Raw genomic sequence first — 21489 nt, 5'->3', positions numbered from 1 at the left:
TAATTTACTATAACCATTCAAATCAATATTTTCCACTTTTACATCAATCAACTATTTATTTCTTCTGTTTTTATAATATGTATTTGAATTGTGTATTTATGTTTATGGTGGCAGAATTAGTGTCTGTACATGTAACATTCCCTCAGAACTGTTCCCTCAAACCGTCTACGAAGTGTCATAAAATTCCCCACACTGGTTCCGACTGGTTATAACAAAGAAAATTAATCTTGAAGAGCTAGCTTTTGCTAGCTGTTGTTGCCTGAAATGAATGTGTTGCTAAGAAAATCCTGAAGGGTATAAATTTTAGAAGATTGCACAGCTTTGCATATCCTGCATTTTTTTTTAAAAAAAGAGACTCCATCCCTACATGGTGATCTAAGATGTGGGATACCTATGTAAACTCTACTCCTACGTGTGGTCCTGAAAGGAAAGCTAATATTTTGCGGTATTAATTGGTCTCCACTGAGATGCCATCATTTGATCCCTCTATGGAAAGTACTACTACTACTTAGGTCAAAACCACAGACCCACTTTAACAGCCAAGCAAGAATGTCTGTGGTTTTGTCTTAGGAACATGATGAAGCTTGCAACAGCCTTCAAGCAGGTGAATAATCTGACTAAGTCACTGGGTCTACATGCGGCTAGGGGAACAAACCTACAGTGCTGAATCAGGACCCAAATTCCTCTCGTATTTCTGCTTACAGACGGAATGACAGAATGAGGATAATTACTTAATTGCTCCTCCCCCTTAATATTCCCCAGGCACCATACAAACTGCCCACACAATTCTCAACAGTGTGGGTCTGTGTGATAGTTCTATGCATTCTTCATTCATCCGCTTTCACTGAAGAACCTGCATTCAGATTTCCAGCAATTTTAAATTCACTGGGACCTTGTTTGAGTACCTAAAAGAACAGCACCTTTGTGGTTTCAAAGAGAACGTTCACAGCCCGGACAGCCCCGTGGTTTTCCACAGATCTGAGGGCGATGAAACACCTTTGAAGGTGACCCGGAAACTACAACTAATCCAGAATGCGGCAGCTAGACTGGTGACTGGGAGCGGCCACCGAGACCACATAACACCAGTCTTGAAAGATCTACATTGGCTCCCAGTACGTTTCTGAGCACAATTCAAAGTGTTACCTTTAAAGCCCTAAATGGCCTCGGTCCAGTATACCTGAAGGAGCGTCTCCACCCCCATCATTCTGCCCGGACATTGAGGTCCAGCGCCGAGGGCCTTCTGGCAGTTCCCTCGCTGCGAGATGCCAAGTTGCAGGGAACCAGGCAGAGGGCCTTGTAGGTAGTGGCGCCCGCCCTGTGGAATGCCCTCCCATCAGATGTCAAAGAGAAAAACAGCTACCAGATTTTTAGAAGACATCTGAAGGCAGCCCTGTTTAGGGAGGTTTTTAATCTTTAATCGATTATTTTATTCTTCTGTTGGAAGCCGCCCAGAGTGGCTGGGGAAACCCAGCCAGATGGGCGGGGTATAAATTTATTATTATTATTATTATTATTATTATTATTATTATTATTATTATTATTTTGTCATCCTTTGACAAATCTTCCCATTGGTGTGGCTCCTCTTCCTAAGGATTATCGATCTCATAATATTACATGCGTATGGTATCACTGCAAGTTTAGATATTAGATTCAGCAATTAGAGTCCCTTATAGCTTTTTATCATTGTGAAAACAAGTTTTAAAATCTACAGGCTGTGCCTGTACATTGTTCACATGTATAGGAGGGAATTGTATAGCAAGCCATCCCTTACGGCTTTTCAGTGCCTGCTTAGACAACAGCATCCACCATCCCAAACCTCTACAGGCACCTCTAGAGTAACAGTATTTTGCAGGAGGGATTCAAGTGCATATCACAATTAAAACAGATTAATTGTGTCATCCTGGTGCAACAACTTCACCTTAAAAAAGTAAGCAGACTTCTTGCAGTTAGGAAAATGAAAGCATCGAAAAGCGTGGCATGAACAAATGACTAATATTAAGATGTGAAAACACCTGACAAGCAAATTATGATGAATGTTTGTTGTCATATAGCTGCCCCACAAACAAATCAGAACAAATGCATAACGCAACCATAGAACCTTTACACGAGCAAACGAGGATAAATGCTCAATAAATAAGTCATCTGGATGATCCCTCTGTCTGCCTCATGTCTATGGCTGATTTTGGTCAACATAATAAAAGAGGAAGCCCTTCCAGACTGAATTGATATTGTGATGCAACTTTTATGAGCCTTAGTAATTAAGACTTGAGGTTAGCCAGAGACATGCTGAGATAAGCCATAGAAGAGCTCTCTCCAGAAACGCATGTATGGTTCTAGAATTAAATCTGCAGCAGCTGACTCTGGAACATTTTAACATAGAACGGGACAAGGCCTTAGCACTGTCCCCGCACGCAGAAACATCCTCTACCCAGGGTTTTTTTTTCAGCCGGAACTTACTGGAACTCAGTTCTGGCACCTCTCAGGTGGGTGCCATTGCCATTCTAAGAGAACGAATGAGCTATTCATGGTGAGTTCTGGCACCTCTTTTTCTAGAAAAATAGCACTGCCTCTACCAATGCTGCTGCTTCTTTTTTAAGGAAGAGTTCTGCGTAACTCCAAAGCTTATCTACCACATTTTGCAAATTGGTTGGTCTTAGCAGAGATATTTCTCCACACACTAACTAAAGTTTAAATGTGTGCCACACACCTACTGCTGCATTAAGGCTGAAGTGTGAAGAGTGCAAGTCCTAACTGTGGGGTGTGTGTTCTGGCTGGGATGGGTAGGGGGCTTGCATTTGTGTAGACGTTCCTTTTCTCTTTACTGCGCAGATGTTTACTTTTAAAAATACCCCTTCATTACTTCTAGTGGGACGGGGAGAGAAACTATATTCTATTCCATCTCCAGGCTGTAGATAGGAACCCTCTGGGGTCCCTCTAAAAATGAATGGGCCTTGGATTCAGAAGATCCAGGACAACCTCTGCAATGGTTTTCTGAAGACGGTTCGGAATCTTCAGCTAGTGCAGAATTCAGCAGCCAGGTCGCTCACCGGAGTGGCTGCACTGGCTACCAATTAGTTTCCAGGCCCAATTCAAAGTGCTGGTTTTGACCTATTAAGCCTTAAACGGCTCAGGACTGCAATACCTCATGGACCACTTTCTTTCCATATGAACTTGACCCTGAGATCATCTTCTGATGCCCTTCTTCGTGTGCCTCCTCCTTGAGAGCTCTGGAGGGTGGCAACACGAGAATGGGCCTTCTTTGTGGTGGCTCCCCATCTGTAGAATGCTCTCCCCATGAAAGTTTACCTGGTGCCTTCATTGTACACTTTTAGGCGCCAGGCAAAAATGTTCCTTTTTAACCAGGCCTTTGGTTGATCTGATTGACATCCTATACCTTTTTAAAAATGTGCCTCCTTTTTTGGGGGGGTGTTATTGGGTTGTTTTTATTTTGATTATATATATATTGTGGTTTTTATGTTGATCTTTTCTGTGAACCACCCTGAGACCTCCGGGTATAGGGCAGTATATAAATTCAATTAATAATAATAATGCCTCATTTGGGGGCCTAATGGTGACAATTGCCTCCAAAGAACTAGCAGTAGTAGCACTATGCCTAGGGACAGGGCCGTCTTAAGGTCATCGGGCGCCCTGGCATGCCGGGCGACGGGAGCCTCACGGTGGCCCCCGCACCTCACAGCAGGATTGCGCTGTGCCGGAGGCCACCTGCCTGTCCAATGCCGCCAGATTGAGTGGGGGAGGGGGCAGCGCTGCTCCGTGCGGCCTTCCTCCCTTCTCCCAGCAGAGCGGGATGCCTGGGCAGGCCGGGCCACGCCGGGTTCCTTCCCACCAACAGGGTGCTGCGTTTCATTGGTAGAGGTGCTGCCATGTGGCGTCACCTCTACCAATGAAACGCAGCGCCGGGGTGAGGGATGACCCTGGCGCTGCAGAGCGGAACAGGGTCCTAGTGCCCCTGTTCCGCTCGCTTCCCTCCCTGCTCTCGCGGCGCAGCTGATGGAGGGAAAAGGGAGGCCGCCGTGAAGCTCCCCCACTTGCCGAGGCGCCCCTCAGCGCCCCTCAGCGCCCCCTGATCGCCCAGGCGCCATGGTGCATTGCGCCACTAGAGTCAATGGCCGAGCCGGGCCTGCCTAGGGAGATACTCCTGGGTGTAGCAGGGTGTTGCAAATGTGCCGCTTCATGGAAGCAGTTCTTCTGTACCAGAGGTAAGGCACTTCCACACTTTTCCAATGCCCTCCGACCATCTGATCAGGGGATTAGTTAAGTAAAACAATAATAAGTAGCATGTTCTTTGCATATATTGTAAATATGGCATGACTTCTCCAACATTCCCTTTCTATGTATGCAATATATTGTGTGTCTGATGTAGAGCATATAGGGAGAAGGGATGGAATTAGCTGTCAGGAAACTTACCCTGAACAAAATATATATCTAGCATCTATATGTTGAATTCTGTTTGGTAAATAGGGACTATTGTTTTGAGAGGAATGTGACCAGCATTCATTATGTTTTGACTCAACATGCTTCATGGGGAGTACAGGAAGTGGCGCAGACTGAAATATTCCCCTATGTTATCTGACCTGTAAAAACTTGGCTGCAGTCCAAAGCTGCAGTTTTTAATCACACAACACTCACAGTGACTAGGGGTTTGGACCCTAACATCACCTTTCGATTCCGTAGATGTTCCATGTGAGTTAAGGCGGCGAATAAACACGGAATATCATTTATCTGTACGTCTGCCTGGAAAGTAAGAAGACCGCTGATACGTTAAGATCCTTTTATTAGTCAACCTCTGCCTATAAGAGTTTTAGAAAGGTGTTTCCCATCTGACCTCTATGTTTTGGAGGAATGGGGTGTAACCAAGAGGAGCTATTTTATGCAGTTAACATCATATAGAGCAACATTCCTCAGCCTAGTGACTTGCAGATGTCGTTAGACTCCAACTCCCATCAGCCCCAGCCAGCAATTTCAACAGTCAAGGATGATGGGAGCAGTAGTCTGGCAACATCTGGAGGGCATCAGGCTGCGGAGAGGGAGAGAGAGAGAGAGAGAGAGAGAGAGAGAGAGAGAGAGAGAGAGAGAGAGAGAGAGAGAGAGAGAGAGCTTACATGAAGTCATTGCTCATGGCAGGAATAGATGGCAGGTTTTATCAGAGCTAGTTCTGAAGTTCTGTTTCCTTCTTTGCATCTCAAAAACACAGAAATGGAAGGGATGAATGCCATGTCTGTCATTTTGATTAGATGCATGAGACAGGCCTGAGCATTCTACATATCCTGTTCACATCTGACACCATTCGGATATGATGAAAACTTGTGTCTGCTGTCAATTAGCCGTCCACTCCCCACCCCACAAATTCCCTGTTCAGAAGTGAGAGGTGTAAGTAGCGGAGAAATACCAGTCACTACATCCATGGCCAAAACTCATGTATTTAGAGCATTTAGAGCCTGCTTTCCAAATTATGTTAAATTCCCAGGGCGGGGGACAACAGAACAACATATAAAAATACAAGGGAAAAGTACAAACTCATAAAACTGTAAGAGCTCAAAGCCGTCAAATAAAATAGCAAGCCACTAAAAGGCACAAAACTACGTAAACTGATATGGATGAAACAGAGGATTAAGACCATTCCGTTTAAAAACTAGAAATGTGCATTGGATGAGGATGAATTCTAAGCTAAAGTAGGCTGCCTTGGGAGGACTTAGAGCTTGTCAGAGTTGAAAGGAGATCTGTATGAGGCAGCTTGAGTGAAAGGGGTACCTCTGAAGTGCTTCTTGAACCCCCTAGTGATCCAGATCATTTTTTTAAAAAAGCTGGAAATATGTCTGATAAAATCAAAGGCACTACTCCTTATCTCGGACCATAAAAATAATCCCAGGTTAAGTATAGGATTGCAGTCTTAATGCTGTATGAGTGCTGTACAGAAGCCTCCAGAGAAGAAAAAATATCTATGCTGCAATCCTCTGTTTATCCCACAGGAAGCTCTATTGCTCAATGGGCCTTACTTTTGAGTAGAATTGTTTAGAATTCCACTGTTATAGCCATAAATGTTCAGTTGCACCTTATGGAGTTAAACAGTGGAACAAACAGAGGGCTTAGAGAAAGAATATTTAGCCAAAAACATACGTTTGTGTTCTCTGTCTGAAATGTATTCATTTGGAGTTACATCACAGAAATTTTCATTTTAATTTCTAAGCAGCTATGCTCAGGACTGTGGCACAATCTTATCCTTGTTTACTGAAAAGTGAGGTTGCAACATGTTTACTTTAGAGTAACTCTCACTGAACTCATGTAGCCTTAACTTCTGAGTAAACCTGCATAGAATTATGATGTAAGGCCCATTGAATTCCTAGGATCTGCAGCCTTAGACTCACAACTGCCCTGATTTTCATTTGATATTTGTGTTCAAAGGTGATTTCATGGATAGAGGTCCATTGCTTTATGAAGTACAGCCATGTCCCTTTCATATTTATTCAGGGGTAAGGCAGCGTACAATGTAGCTGCAGCCTTATGCACACACAGCCCTTTTTAAATGTAGCTTTTAAGGCCCTGTGTCCAATTCTAGATTCACCAATTAAAAGATCTCGGGTAGGTGGAACGGGTAAAAGGTCCTGAAATCCTGGAAAGAGCTACTTCTCGGCAGAGCACACCAAAATGGGTTAAAACAACCAATAACCTGACTCAGAAGTATAAGGCGTTGTGCTGTGCAAGCCCACCCTGTCACTTTCAATGCAAATAAAAGCAGGCCAGTTTTGCATGTTTGGCTTTGCATGGCGGAAATGAGTGGGAGAGTTCCCCTCATCTTGAAACCAGCTCTGTTCTTGCAAGCTTTCTTGGAGAGCATTTGGGGGAAAGCCTATATTTTCCCTGAAAGTTCTCATTCCTGGCTTGTCAACGTCGCTGGCTGCCTTCTGACGGTGTTGTGTTTCTGTGAGCTGCAGACAGGGAACGGTATTTTGCTTTGGCTCCGCAATGCAAGTTGATGCGATGCCCTTTGTTCACGCAGCAGGATGTTATAAATTGCATTGAAGAAATTCATACAATTTCGCAGTAATCAATGTGAGGTCAGCTCATCTTCCCTGGTGGGTGGTATTGCGGTCAGGCATCCGGGACTTCTCAGTGATCCTGCTGGGGGCTGAGGGATGCCGCCCTCATCACGCTTACTCCCGGACGCATCATGAGCCCGGCTCTCCAATCGGCACAGCCGGGGGCATGGGGCATTGGGTAAGCTTTTGTTTAAAGGAGGGGAGGTTGTAGCCTCCGCCTGCCCCTCCTCAATAAAGGTATCCTGTTAAAGGGACCCAGGGCATAGCTGCCAAGTACCCCGTTTTCCCCGGGAAACCCCGTGTTTTCTTACCGTTTCCTGCAAGTGTCCCGAATGGCAAAATACCCTGTATTCCCCTGGATTACGGAGCTCCTGCTGGCGGCCATGTTCTTCTGGTGCTGCGCTGGCACCGGAAGTCGCTTCTACGCACTTACGGACATGCGTAGAAGTGACTTCCGATGCCGCTGTGCCCATTTCCAAAATGTCCGCAGCACCAGAAGTCACTTCTACGCATGTCTGGAAGTGCGTAGAAGTGACTTCTGGTGCCGCGGCGCTGCTGATTCCGGATTTTTCAATCCGGAACTTGGCACCTATGATCCAAGGGTGTGGATCCTGTCTGAAGCCTGGATGTGGTCTAGGGCCATGCCATGACCCCAATGGGGACTCTGCAGAGTGCCCCAATTTGATGTATGTCATAGGGCTCCCCTATTGGTTGTTTATCCATAGGGCTCCCCCTATTGGTGGTTTACCCCTATTGATGGTTTAGTTAGACTCCCTGCAGACAGGCAGGAGTTGGGATATAGCCTGGTTTTCACCCAATGCCTAAGCCAAACACATCTGTAACCAATAAAGTTGTGGCCTAATTTATCCCATAACCCTACATATTCGTCTCCGTGTGTTTATTATCTAAGGGGACTGTGGGGCCCAGGGCCTTGGCACGCGATTTCATCAAGATTGAGGGGTTAATGCTAAAGAGCTTCCACCCATGAGCCTGCTATTCTGCCATTGCTTGTCAAAATTCTTAGTGGCTCAGGTCCTGTTGACGTGGTGCTCTTGCTATGATCTCTTTCCTTCCATTCCATTGTGAAGATTGCTATCTTGCACCAAGAAACCATTGCATGCGTGCTGGTGCAGCTTCAGCAAACTTCAACTGACTGCCCGGTAATACAAGTCCAAACCTATTCTCATCTCACCCTTCAAGGAGGATTTGCATGTTAATTTTAGCCCCTGCTTTGGTGATAAAGTGTGGGAAGTCCTTTCAGTGGGATTCCTCCAGAGTAAGCATCATGCAGGTGCCTGCCTTGATCACACCTTCAGTTCATGTACGAATTCTCTAAGCCTACCAAGTCCAATATGTGAAAACGATATTACTGTTTAACCCACATAATTAATGATTCCTGGATCGGAAAAGCCAAGGTTGGCACAAATGATAGGATTAGCTCAGTTGCCAAACGTCCAAATGCACCTGGTTTGTCTTTTAAAACACTGGAAGGAGCAAACTCGCTCCACTCGTCCTTTTACCTTTTACCGTCAGGTAGGGGATTTCCATTTCTGTTAAATCCTTTCTTTGGCACAGCCAGCATTGCTCATGCTAGGAATTATTTTCTTTGTCTTTTATCCAGTGTGGGTCTTGCTTTCCTCAATGCCGCATGAGTCATTCCACCTTCCTTTCTCAGGAAAGTGGAACTCCCTTTTCTGGTGTCAGCGAAAAGAAAAACAAAACAAAACTGGCAAGCCACATGCTACAGGGTCGTGTGTCCCCCCCCCCATTTTCTTCAAGAGGAATTCGGAGCAATCTTTTTGAATTTTGTAAAGAATTCAACGAGTTCTTGAATCTTACCATACTTTTGGAGTAATTGGGCCAATTACTGGCCCAATTCAGGAAGCTCTTCTTATTTTCCTGCTCTGAGGCAAATCCTGACTAGATGCAGCGCTGTCGCTGATTCTCAAAATCACCTGGTTTAGGATATGAATTTGTTCAGCTTGTAATGCTCACATATATTGAGAATTGAATATTATTCCCCCCCGGAAGAACTTATCTTAGGGTTGCCATATTTCAAAAAGTGAAAATCCAGAAACAAAAGTCGTTGAGGGTTTTCTTTTTTGTTCTTTTGTTTTTGCAAAGTTGTCAAGCTTTTGAGTTTTTGAGCTCTCTTTCATGAAATCTGAAATTTGTCAAAATCTACACTACTGACATGGGCTGCCATACGTCTGGATTTCCCCAGACATTTCATAGAATCATAGAATCATACGTAGAGTTGGAAGAGACCACAAGGGCCATCCAGTCCAACCCCCTGCCAAGCAGGAAACACCATCAAAGCATTATTGACAGATGGCTGTCAAGCCTCTGCTTAAAGACCTCCAAAGAAGGAGAGTCCACCACACTCCTTGGCAGCAAATTCCACTGCCGAACAGCTCTTACTGTCAGAAAGTTCTTCCTAATGTTTAGGTGGAATCTTCTTTCTTGTAGTTTGAATCCATTGCTCCGTGTCCGCTTCTCTGGAGCAGCAGAAAACAACCTTTCTCCCTCCTCTATAAGACATCCTTTTATATATTTGAACATGGCTATCATATCACCCCTTAACCTTCTCTTCTCCAGGCTAAACATACCCAGCTCCCTAAGTCGTTCCTCATAAGGCATCGTTTCCAGGCCTCTGACCATTTTGGTTGCCCTCTTCTGGACACGTTCCGGCTTGTCAGTATCCTTCTTGAACTGTGGTGCCCAGAACTGGACACAGTACTCCAGGTGAGGTCTGACCAGAGCAGAATACAGTGGTACTATTTCCGTGACACTGTTTGTGTGGGCTGAATGCCGGTTATGTCTGAGAAAATCTGGGTGTATGGCAACCGTATCTTACCTGGTCCAGAATTTGCAGTCAACTGCAGGCTGGCTAACTAGGCTGCATTACAGGCTCATGCACACTTACCTCTTGCCACCTGGCCTCCCTTTCCTAATCCATCACTTGGCAGGGGGCACATGCATTTAATAAGATGCCATGCCAACGTTGCCTGCTGTTCTTCTGTCCACCTGTAGCCTGCCGGTTTGCTGCTCAAAGTTTGCTCATCTGTGCCAGACTCAGCAAGCTGTCATTCTGGGATGCTGCCAGTAGCAGATGGTGCGGAGAGGCTGTGTCACTTACCCGGCCTCCCTCTGGTTGAGTCAGTGCTGCACACCAAGATGAAGAGAGGTAGGGGTAAGGCAGCAGGGAGGTCAGCGCAGTGCAAATGCATCAGCAGGAACAAGGGACTGGCTTTGCCATCCTGTTTGGAGATTATTTTCAAACACTGAAAAACAAAGTTGTTGGGTTTTTTAAATAGGAGACTGGGGTCACCCAACAAAGCTGAATGGCAGAAAATTTAGGCTAAACAAAAAGAAATACTTTTTTGCTCAGCAACAGAATAACTTGGCCAGGATAAGGAAATTTTGTCAATGGTATGCTTATTTCCCACCTAGTCATTTTGACACTTTGGCACCCTATTTGCAAAATTTAGCAATTCCAAAATACAGGTGCGCTTCCACTCTTTTAGGATTGAATACCCTACCTTCGGCTGTACTTGAGGGTCGATTTAAAAAAAAAATTCCGCTGGAAAAATGGTTATGTTCCTATGGAGATTGCGGTATTGTATCAGTGGCTCATGTGCTTCTGGCTTGCACTCTTTATAAAGATTTGAGGAGTGAGGTTATTACCCCTCTACTATTGTCCATGCCAGGTCATTCAGCCATTCCTACAGTGCCCTTACAGTGACCTTTCTTCTAGCAGATCAAGATGATCAGGTGACAGCAAAAACTGCAAGGTTTTTTTAGCAGGGGCAATTAGAATATGATCTATTATTTGATTTGATGTAAACCTCCCAAATGTATGTTGTATATTTAAGTTTTTTGCCTCTATCACCAGTATATCTTATTTTATTTTATTGCTATGGCTAGTGACTGATGCAAATTAAGACTCTTCTGATCTGATCTTCCTCTCATAGCATATACAGAGTTTGGTACCTCAGGATGCTGGCTGCCTCCCCGGGAATTTGATTCAGAAGCAATGCATTGGATTGTTTGTCTGCATCTCCAGCTATGTTCAACCTGTGTATTTGTAAATAAACTAAATATTACAATTTCCAGGGGGGGTAGCCAGGTTGCCCAGGCAGGCACATTCTGAGGCCCTGCAAGAGCGGTGAAATAACTGAGACAGGACACAGGTGTTGGGTAAAACCAAGACAAAACTTTATTAGATACAGCAGAAAGTTGGGTTGCCATGGCAGTAGGGCAAGGATCCAGTTCCTCATTCCACACAGACCTTGCTGTTGGAATGACACTCTGTCATGATTGGGACGTGCCCAAACCCTTCCATGGGAATCCCCCAGAGTTGAGCCATGGCATGGTGCAAGTCAACTATCCAGGGGCTCACTGGGTGGCCATGTTGAAAGATTCTAGCTGGGCAGAGGCCCCCTAAGCTGAAATTCTTCCTTTCCCCACCATTCCTGTAGGTAGTGCGATACCAGGTCGATGCATAGTAAGGCCCCTTAGCATCCCAATATCAACCCATATCGGTTCACACCCTTGCAGGAGAAGTGGAGGTAAAGCAGAAGAACAGCTATAAGATGGTTTAAGCAAGTACAGATTAGCTGTCAAGGATCACCTCTCCTATCAGTTGTGACAATAACCTCACAGTGGCAGGCAAGCTAGCAGAAGCCCATCAAGTGCTTGCTGTCAATAGAACGGATTGCGTGAACTCAACCTTACCCTAAGGCTGGCCTATCAGCAATTACAGTTTAAAGAAAAGGTGAGGTTGGGGCAGAGTGGATTTCGGTTGAAAAGTCAGTGTTTATTTTTTTCAGATCCATATGAATTTGTGCATCATAAGCTGCATTTTCCACATTTTCAAATATCTACTTCAGAGGGTTTTCTGCCCTCCTCGCTACATACTAGACTTTTCCTTCTTAGCTCTGTCTCCAGTCTTTTCCCACACACAAATATCATTGTAACTTTGTCTAGATGGTCTTCTCTGTAATCTTTACAACTGGGGTTGAGACTGCCAGGAATTCTTGGGACCATGTTTCTTCAAAGGTTCTTTGTTCCTTATTTCTGACTCATCAATTATTGGCCTGTCGAATACAATGAGATCAGGACCAGGATCCCAGTGAGGTAGCGTCTTAGATGTGTGAGTCAGACTGTGCCACTCTAACACTCATGTGAATAAAATGCCAACCTTCCGAACATCTGTGCCCTGTCTCAATAATTTTCCAATTGCAGACGTCAAGAAAAAAACATGCAATAAAAGCTGAAACATCTTTTTATTTGTCTGATGAAGAGGGGTGACAGCCATAGGAAACCCGCAGGGACATTTTTCTACTCCTCCACATATTTTGGGGTTAGAAGTGTTATTGAAATGGAAAGAACAAAGGCAGTTGGTGATTCCAGCCAGAAGACCAAGAGCCTCAGGGATGAAATGATAAAGGTAGAGAAGCTAAAAACTGGTAAGTGGGTTGGACACCGACTTTGTTCAAATCCTAATTTAGCAGTACATTTCCTACTTAACTGGCCATCAAACACAAGGTGTTAAGAGAACGTGTAAAATAACAACATATAAACATGAGTCAGACCATTGGTCCACATAGCCCAACATTTTCAACTCTGGGGTTGGGGAACCTGATACCCTCCAGTTGTTGTTTGAGTTCATCATCACTGACCCTGGTCTACTGCAACTGGCAGCCAGGTCTCAGGTAGAAGTCCCACCTGAGATCCTCTGCAACTGGAGCTACCAGGGACCCACTGAATGAAAAAGTTAAGCTGTACCGTAGTGTGGAGAACTTGAAGCTGCCCTCTGTTGAACCAGGCCATTGGAAGTCCCTGGAAGGCTGCCCATGAAGGAATGTGGCCCTTGAGCTCAGAGAAGTTCCCCGCCTCCTATCTATGGCCATACCACCTGGCTGTATCAGAGACAGACAGGTGTGGTGATAAGGGCCCCCTCCACTGCCCTAGCTGGGGCCAAGCTCTACACCCTTGAGGGAAGGTTAAAAAAAAAATGTTCAAGGACCCCTGGACAGTTAAGTCCAGTCAAAGATGATTATGGGGTTGGTTGCTGTGCTCATCTCGCTTTCAGGCTGAGGAAGCCAGCGTTTGTCCACAGACAACTTTCTGGGTCCTGTGGCCAACATGACTAAACCACTTCTGGCACAACAGAACAACGGGACAGAAACCAGAGAGCATGGAAACGCCATTTACTTTCCTGCTGCAGCGGTGCCTATTTATCTACTTGCACTGGTGTGCTTTCAAACTGCTAGGTTGGCAGGAGCTGGGACACAACAACGGGAGCTCACTCCACTGTGGGGATTTGAACCGCTGACCTTCTGATCGGGAAGCCCAAGAGGCTCAGTGGTTTAGACCACAGCACTAAACGTGCTTTGGGTGTGCTTTAAGCCTATACAGTCATACCTCGGTTTAAGTACGCCTCGGTTTGAGTATTTTCAGTTTAAGTACTCCGCGGACCTGTCTGGAACGGATTAATCCACTTTCCATTACTTTCAATGGGAAAGTTCACTTCAGGTTAAGTACGCTTCAGGTTTACAGACTTCCGGAACAAATTGTGTTTGTAAACCGAGGTACCACCGTAGTGTGTATGCAGCCTAAGAACTGGAACTTGACTGCCTGATCCTGTGCCTATTTCTCAGAAATAAGTCTCCCTGGGCTCCCTGGGATTTGTTCCATGTAACCCTGCATAAATTTGCCCCCTTCCCTCCTTATTCCTTTTTTTTTTACTTTAACATCAGCCATGTTGTTATAAGGCATTATTTTTGTAAACTTGATTTGAGCACATTGGCAGAGGAGTGTAAATCTAGTAAATAAATACTCGCCCACCCCTTCATTCCTGCTTCATGTGCTTCTCTTTGAAGAAGGGGAGCACAAAACCAGACTGGTTGCCCTTAATCACAAGTGACTTATGAAATGACAGCATTTAGCTAATCTGGTTTAACCGCTAAAGCCTTCCCACAGGAGAATAATGAGTGACTAGACCACCTTCCAGCGCTGTCTTTAATATCCATTCTGAATTCATTAAAGTCTTGTGATCTGAGGAGGACCTTTCGCTGTCCTTAATTTCACTGAGGTTGACTCCACATCCTGGCCTGACAGGACAACAAATGTGTGGGTTATATGACACAGTCTCTGTACATCTGCTGGAAATGGAGGGCCTTTAGGTATACAAGCTGTCCTGCAGGCGAGGGAAATCCTAGTTTGTGACCCTGAGGTTTCTGCTTTGAGTTTACCGAAAGAAAATTCCTCCTTTGTTTCAGATGTGAGACTGCAAGAAAGTGGTTCCCCAGGGAGCTAGTTTTTACATGAGTTCCTTCAGCTTGGAACAAGTTCCCATAAAATATTTTTTGAATGAATAAACCATCTCGCTTCCTACATTAAAATTCCTATACCTAAGGTAAATGAGGCTCTCTTTTCCTTTTTTAAAAAGAACATAAATAAAAAGGCCAAGCAATGTGACAATTAACCAAAGTCACAGAGGACCTTGTAAAGAATTATAGAAAAAATATACGGAGAGAATCTTGCCATTCTCCCCCTACCTTAGGCAACTTAATTGGGAAATATCGAAAGAAAACCACAAAGTATTTTTTTAAATGAAAGCATAAATAAATAAATATTGGGGGGAGGGGAGAGAGAGGGCAAACGGACACACACGGCTATATTTCTTTCCTGCAGGAAATCACTTCCATTTGAAGAGCATTATTAGGGGCAAAGGGAGACATTATTTGTGTGGAGGCAGTTAATGTACATGATTAGCTTGATCGATTTATATGCCACTTTCCCACAGTGGGCTCTGTGCCCAAAGTGGCTTACTACAAAAACCCACTTACGTATTATCAAAACACAAAATTTGGGAGGGGTGGGGGCAGCTTACAAAACATACCAAGACTTTAAAATTACAATACAAGACAAGAATAAGAAATGCAACGGGGTGCAATTACAGGGACCATAGCGTCATGCTTTGCACACAGAAGGTCCCTGTTAAAGGATCTTAATTAGCAGGACTGAGTATTCTCTCTGTGTGAGCCATGGGAGAAATGGCTGGGGTAGACAGTACCAGCAGCAGATGGCAGGGTGGATTGGAAGCACTTGCCTGATCTCCTGACGCCTGAGTCGCTGCTGCTCATTGGAAGGGGAGCATGCTGGGCAAGGCACCAGGAAGGTCAGTGCAGTGCAAACACTGCCACATTGGCTCCACCAGTGTGTTGGCACCGCACCAACCTCCCTGCTGCATTGCTCTTCCTCCTGGTAAACAGCAGAGTCTTCCTTGCCAGGAGGTCGAGTAAAAGACACAGCCCCACACTGCTGTCCACTAATGGAAAGTACGAAGGCAAATGCTTTAGGTATAAAGTACCCATGTCCTGAAAAATCAGAAAGTAAAGGGGAAATAGCAACTGATTTGTCTGGGAATAGGGAGGATGCATTGACAAAGTGAAGGGCATTAAGCATTTACCTTCTACGTAACCGGACTATGGTCGAGGTCTTGCTGGTGACATAGAAAGCCCTAAACAACCTGGGGCCAGGATATGTGGGGGACCACCTTCCTGTGTGTTTAGCCAGTCATCCCTACAATTGTCAGAGGATGCAGTGTTGAATTAATGGACAAACATCTTATGACATTTCACGATGTTTAAATGACTTTATTGTACACCGCCATGATTTTCTCCCCCATACAAGATGGCATGTTACAAATGTTGTTGCAAAATGAATAAATTAATAAAAACATCAAATGAAGTAGCTCTATTAGTGCAAGGACTTCTTACTGCATAATGCAACTTTCTCCTCTCCCCATGTGTGCCCCCCCGCCCCCGCCCCCCAAATCTGTTCTGGGAGTCCTTCCAGCTCTCCGGAGCAGATTTGGACATGGCACGGGGAAAGGAGAGGGAGGGGGATTTCTGTCGCGCAAATGGAAATCCTTGTGAAAACAGAAGTTTTTAATTGGATGCCACCCTATGGGAGGAATTCAATATTGTGCACTGCTGACTGTCAGCACATGCATTTCAGCTTGCCAGATGGAATGATTCCCCCCTCTCCTCCCCAATCCAATGTTTCGAGGGGTCTCCAGACACACATAGATCACCCTGAGCCAACTTTGGAGGGTACACAGCGGTAGGAGAGGTGGGAAAGCCCCATTGCACAAGCAGAAATCCTTGCACAGGGACTCAGTTAAATCTCCTGCAATATAAACAAGCAAGCGAACAAACAAACAAACTGCCTTGGGGGTCAAAAATGAAGTGTGTGTGTGTGCTTTAAATAAAAGCATGCTCTTCTTTAAAATATTCCTTACATCAAAAGATGCCACCCTGTTAAAGTCCTTTCTTTGTATCATGAGAGAGCCAGGAGTTTTCATTTCCCACCTCTGGCCTTTCCGTGCTGTTGTGCCGGGTGACCCTTACAGTCGGAAGGCCAAGTGACCTTTCTGCATGATTTCTCTTCCGCCTGCCTTTCTTCCCAACTCCAAATTGAAATGGCCTAGTCCTCTTTGCAATCCACCTTTCCCTTTTATGAATCTTTGCCTTCTGGCATTCCCCTGCGTCTGACTAAGCTGCAACTGCTGATGGTAAAGGGTGGAGATGGTAGAGGTTTTTTTTATGATACCTTATCGGTGGGCTGATACTGTTGTCTCAAAAGCAACTTCTTAATGGCAGCGGGATCTTTGCAAGTTTCTCATGTTACCAGTAATTTGCTTTAGTTGTTAGGCAAATGTGGCATAAGTGCCTGCCAAACTCCCCCCCCCAAGCCACATCAGAGCCTGCAGAGAATGCTTTATGGCTGCCAGTCTCTAAGCTGCTTAATCCATACAGCATGATATACTCATAGTGCCTCTCTAGTCTGGGCGGCAGGAAAATCACTACTCCGCTATGGGATTGGTTGAGTTTTTGTGCTCCTAACGGAGACTTTGAAGCCTGTCAGATTTTAAACCCAAAAGGCCTGCTTGATTTCAAGCCAAGACTCTTTTCCGATAAGGAAGGCTGGTGAAACTTCTCTATGAGTGTAAGTGTCTTAAAGGAATTTAGCAACAGTTCTTTGTGATAATGGAGTTTTGATGTGCAGTCAAGAGACCTATTAAGGTCTGGAATCTGCAAAACTAGCCTATGAGATAGAAAATATGCATATACACATACATATACAGATCGAGATCTGATAGGTGTCCTTGTGCTTACAAAAGAGCTTTTGATCCTGCGGATGCCTCTGCTAATAGAAAAAAGAGGATAGGGCATTTCTGATTATCATTTTCTCATACAGCCTCCGATCCCCACCTATCAGCCTTGGAAAACTGGAGGAAAATGGGGTGAATGTGATGTGAAGAACTGCAGGGGTGAGAGTGAATTGCATTCCCTCTTTTTCTATTAGTGGAGACGTCCACTGGTTCAAAAGCTCTTTCCTGTGTTCAAGATCACCAACTGGATTCATTGTCTGTCTGTCTGTCTGTCTGTCTGTCTGTCTGTCTGTCTGTCTGTCTGTCTGTCTGTCTGTCTGCCTGCCTGCCTGCCTGCCTGCCTGCCTGCCTGCCTGCCCTTCCATCCATCCATCCATCCATCCATCCATCCATCCATCCATCCATCCATCCATCCATCCATCTCTATCTACTTAATTCAACCCTCACATTTCCTAAGCATTCTACGAATGAAGGCAACCCAGTCCTGAAGCCTGCCTTAAACCATAGACAGTATTTTGGGGCTTCTAAACTATAAATGTGGTGGCGCAGGTGGCGCAGTGGTCTAAGCCACAGAGACTAGGGCTTGCTGACCAGAAGGTCGGCGGTTCGAATCCCCGTGACGGGGTGAGCTCCCATTGCTCGGTCCCAGCTCCTGCCAACCTAGCAGTTCGAAAGCACGTCAAAGTGCAAATAGATAAATAGGTACTGCATTTTTGTATTTGTTTCATCTTTGGGTTATTTTATTTATTCATTTATTATGATTATAACCTGTTTTTCAGTCAACATTGGATCCCAAACTCGCTTACAATTACGCGTCCTCTCCAAGGTACAACATAGGTACATAGTATTGTTAGCATTCTCTATTTCAACATACTCAATTTCTAGCTTCAGTTCTTAACGTGATGAGAACAGAGCTTCTTTCAAAACATATTTCATTTTACCAGCCAATCCTCTATTTAGCAAATCGACACCAGTTCCAATGACCTTGACAATATTGATGGGGTCACACTTCCAAACGGATAAGCTGTTCTCGAACAATTAGCCTAGTGTGTTAAGCATAGGTCGCGTTTTCTTCAACATTGGGCATGTGTGTCTCTACATCGCCTTACTTCCTTTGCAATATATTTAACCTCCGGGTATAGGGTGGTATATAAATTAAATGAATAATAGTAGTAATAATAACTGTGGCACTATGGAGAGGAAAATCCAATCTCTTTATTTCCTCTTTATTCTTCACAAAATGCTGTTTATCAAAGACATTTTAAACCATATGCATTTCATTTTCGAGACACTCTGCTCCCCTGCTCTCCCGATCTATTTTTTCAAGACTATAATGAAAGAGAGCCACTGGACGCATTGTTTTCAAGCTGTGGGTGGTTCCTTTTACAAGTCTGAGGGAGAAGAAATGGGAAATTAATAATGTTCTTGTTGACACATGAAACCTGGGGAATGCCAACTGATTAAAATTTCCAGCTGATCAACTGTGCTGCCTTTAACCAACTGAACACTTGATTAGGCAGTAAAAAAGCAACATTGTCAAAATTAAACTGAATAACCACGAGTCCTAAATGGGTGCAGCTCTGCCTGTTTAGCAAACAATATCATTCCAGCTGCAGCATGAATGGCAAGTAAAATGTCACTTGCTAGCATGACTTGTACACATATACTTTTCCAGCCAGAACAAACAGCATCTTGGAGGCGGGTGATTTCATCAGGAAAATGGCACAGGAAGGGTTAACTTTTCCTCCTGGGTGGACTGTGCAATAATACGGTCTAGTCCCTAGGTGGCACTGGACTTGGTGGTTCATGGATGAAGTCAATAGGTTCCTGCTGCTCTTCTGCTGTTGCTTAAGGGAGACTGAAGTTTTTTTCCTAGCTTCCTGTCTGGTGTGCCTGCTAAGCCTTCAATGACAGCACCGTTCTGTGGTCTTGATCCAGATCCAGATCCATACACACCCACAATTGCTATTTGCAAAACCCTTAGTGAGCTGGAGATGCATTCAAGTAGTTCCATTGTCCCAACAAATTTGACCTTGGATTCTCATTATGCACATAGCGTCATCAAGCTACAGGGCTCTATCCATTGGTGGCTCTGTAGGATGGTGCTATTTGGGCAAAGTCTGGCCCTTCTCTTATGGGTTCACAGGCCATCCCTGAAAACATAAACCTGTATTACAGTATGCTAGAACACTTTATATGCCTGTTGTCTTTGTCCATGGAGTTTTCTTGGCAGGGATACTGGAGTGGCTTGCCAGTTCCTTCTCCAGGTGGATCACGTTTAGTCAAAACTCTCCACTATGACCTGTCCATCTTGGGTGGCCCTGCATGGCATAGCTCATAGCTTCTCTGAGTTATTCAAGCCCCTTCTCCATGACAAGGCATTGATCCATGAAGGGGTGGTGCTGGAGGAGACTCTTGAGAGTCCCATGGACTGCAAGAAGATCAAACCTATCCATTCTTAAGGAAATCAGCCCTGAGTGCTCACTAGAAGGACAGATCGTGAAGCTGAGGCTCCAATACTTTGGCCACCTCATGAGAAGAGAAGAATCCTTGGAAAAGACCCTGATGTTGCGAAAAATTGAGGGCACTAGGAGAAGGGGACAACAGAGGACAAGATGGTTGGACAGTGTTCTCGAAGCTACCAACATGAGTTTGACCAAACTGCGGGAGGCAGTGGAAGACAGAAGTGCCTGGCGTGCTATGGTCCATGGGGTCACAAAGAGTCGGACACGACTAAATGACTAAACAACAACAACAGAACACTTTACCATCTAGTCCAGGGATGTGGGACTCTGTGGCCTGGAAGCTATACACCGGCTCCCTCGGCCAATAATGCGAGATGAGCGCGCAGCCCCAGAGTCGGTCACGGCTGGACCTAATGGTCAGGGGTCCCTTTACCTTTACCTTTTATTGTATCCTCAGGTCATGCTTCATGAACAGTCTAAAATGACTGCATTCGTTGAGTGATCTTACTCCACCAAGTACCTGGTGATGTTCATTGGCTCTGTTTGCACTGATAGACAATCAACTAGGAAAGTACAAGAATGTCAAGCCCTGCAGTAGTCTGCCATCTGTTGTCCCTTGAACCTGACCCTCAGGACTCTTAAAGTCAAGGAAGATAAAGAAGCTGTTGGTTTTCTGTTGAGTTGCTGGAAACAAAGTTCCTGAAAGTGCTCCAGGGCTCATAGTGTGAAAGTTTAGTCCACTCTTTCCCCCCTAAATATGCTCTTGTGGCAAGATGAGATGGACACGACAAGATTGCTTCAACATGTGTGTGGTCATTCTGCTGTATAGCTGCTCTAAAGTCAAAATCTGTTGCCAAATACCAAAATATTCCATAAGGAAGATCTGGCGAAACGGCGTCAAGGAAGTTGTGCAGTGTGACCATCAAAACCTTGGCTAGCTGGAAAAGTTCTGAATTCTAATCTAAGCCTGACTTTGAAGTGTCTTCACCATCCCAGCTGGAGAACTGAATAAAAACAATGGGGAACTTCTGAAAACCATATGCTGCCTCCGAACCCAGCTTTCGTAGGCAAATAAACTGCTAAGGATACACAACGGCCTATTCTCGAAAGGGCAACGAATACCACAAGGTCATGTATTTAATTTGAAGATTAATCTCTCTGAGTCACACTCCTTCCCACCCTTTACCCCCCACTGTCCTTGGTATCGGCAGATTTAATCAATAAGCGGACCTACTCTGCTTTCTTCCAGATATTTATAAAGGCGTCCCCTGCCGCGATTGCTGAATATGCTTCCTTCAACACAGCAGGCTCTTGAGGTGAACCCGGTCATAAGTCATTACATTTTCCCAGGCTCTCCCACAACATGAGAGAGAGAGAGAGAGAGAGAGAGAGAGAGAGAGAGAGAGAGAGAGAGAGAGAGAGAGAGAGAGAGAGAGAGAGATGGGAATATGAGGAAAGGAGACGATTTTATAATGGGAGCTGGTATGCATAAAGTACTCAGAGGCCAAAACAACTGAAGGACAATTTGGGACATACCCTTCATGCCTCAAACTTTTCCTCTCACAGACCTTCTCTGAAACCTTCACCACCACTCCAAAACACCCAACATCCTACGCAAAGCCCCATTTTTTCCTATTCTTAAAAATTAATATAAATATATATTTTTAAAGCCCCGTTTGTCCTATCATAATGAATTTTTTAATGAAATTTTGCCGAGAATAAACACTCCCCCCCCCGAGCAATTTCCCCCTAATGGAATGCAGTTTTTTTGTACAGCATT

This window comes from Zootoca vivipara, chromosome 3 (genome assembly GCF_965207765.1).
Source record: "Zootoca vivipara chromosome 3, rZooViv2.hap1.1, whole genome shotgun sequence".
Taxonomy (NCBI): Eukaryota; Metazoa; Chordata; class Lepidosauria; order Squamata; family Lacertidae; genus Zootoca; species Zootoca vivipara.
This window is presented reverse-complemented; position numbering follows the sequence as displayed.